At 39.1% G+C, this 885-nt stretch overlaps 1 protein-coding gene across 1 annotated transcript in view; it reads left to right on the top strand.

The window, feature by feature from the left end:
- LOC106870122 (vacuolar protein sorting-associated protein 33B) overlaps positions 1-885 on the top strand; it is a 24,760-nt gene that overhangs the window by 5,239 nt on the left and 18,636 nt on the right. The window lies entirely within an intron of this gene.

Raw genomic sequence — 885 nt, 5'->3', positions numbered from 1 at the left:
GGAGTACTTTTTTGTTGATTCTACCTATATTGGATTTATAAACTATGTTTGTATATATATATATATATATATATATATACACACACACATATACATATATACAGGGTGCGGTGAATAAACTGTTGTGTAAATTATACAAAAATGAAAATAACAATGACATCTCATTTTAACAGATATATTTACCAAAATTGTATAAAAATATCTTGAAATACTAAAGAGTAAATTTATTCAATAAAATCGCCATTGGCTTCAGCTATGGCTTCCAGATAACTTTGGAATCTCCTGCAACTCTTCTGGACAGTCTCCTTGTTTAAGTTGGTGAATGCTGCCATAATCCTTGCCTTCAGTTCATCTTTGGTGTCACAGGGAGTTTTGTTGGTCTCATTGCAGTCTGAGGAGTTAGGTGGTCAAATGTTAGGGGGTGATGTGGTTACAGGAATTGTCTGACAGCCATGACTGGGTTCCCCTGCTTGTGTGGCATGGTACAGAGTACTGTTGCCAGACATAGGGTCTTCCAACAGCCACCCTCTTGACCCAGAGCAAGACTACCTCCTGCAGGCACTTGATGTAGGCCTCTGTATTGAGTCTGAGGCCGTGTGGAAAGATAAATGGAGGTATAACGACGCCATCACTAGTGATCACTCCAAACAACATGATGTTGACTGGATGTTTGATTTTTATCACTCTCGGTACATGCACTGTCCTCAGATTGACACCCAAACACTTTGAAATGTTCATATTGGAGCTTCCGGCGCGAATGCCAAGCAGTACAGCATGTCATTTCCAAATTTCTGGCAGAGTGAATTGTGTCATGGTTCTGTTTTTCTCACAGATGGTGCCCAACTGCTGTTACTATTAAAAAAATAAAATGGAAACAATTTTCCC

Source organism: Octopus bimaculoides, chromosome 12 (assembly GCF_001194135.2).
Source record: "Octopus bimaculoides isolate UCB-OBI-ISO-001 chromosome 12, ASM119413v2, whole genome shotgun sequence".
Taxonomy (NCBI): Eukaryota; Metazoa; Mollusca; class Cephalopoda; order Octopoda; family Octopodidae; genus Octopus; species Octopus bimaculoides.
Note: the sequence above shows the minus strand (reverse complement) of the source record. Positions and strands in the feature narration are given on the sequence as shown.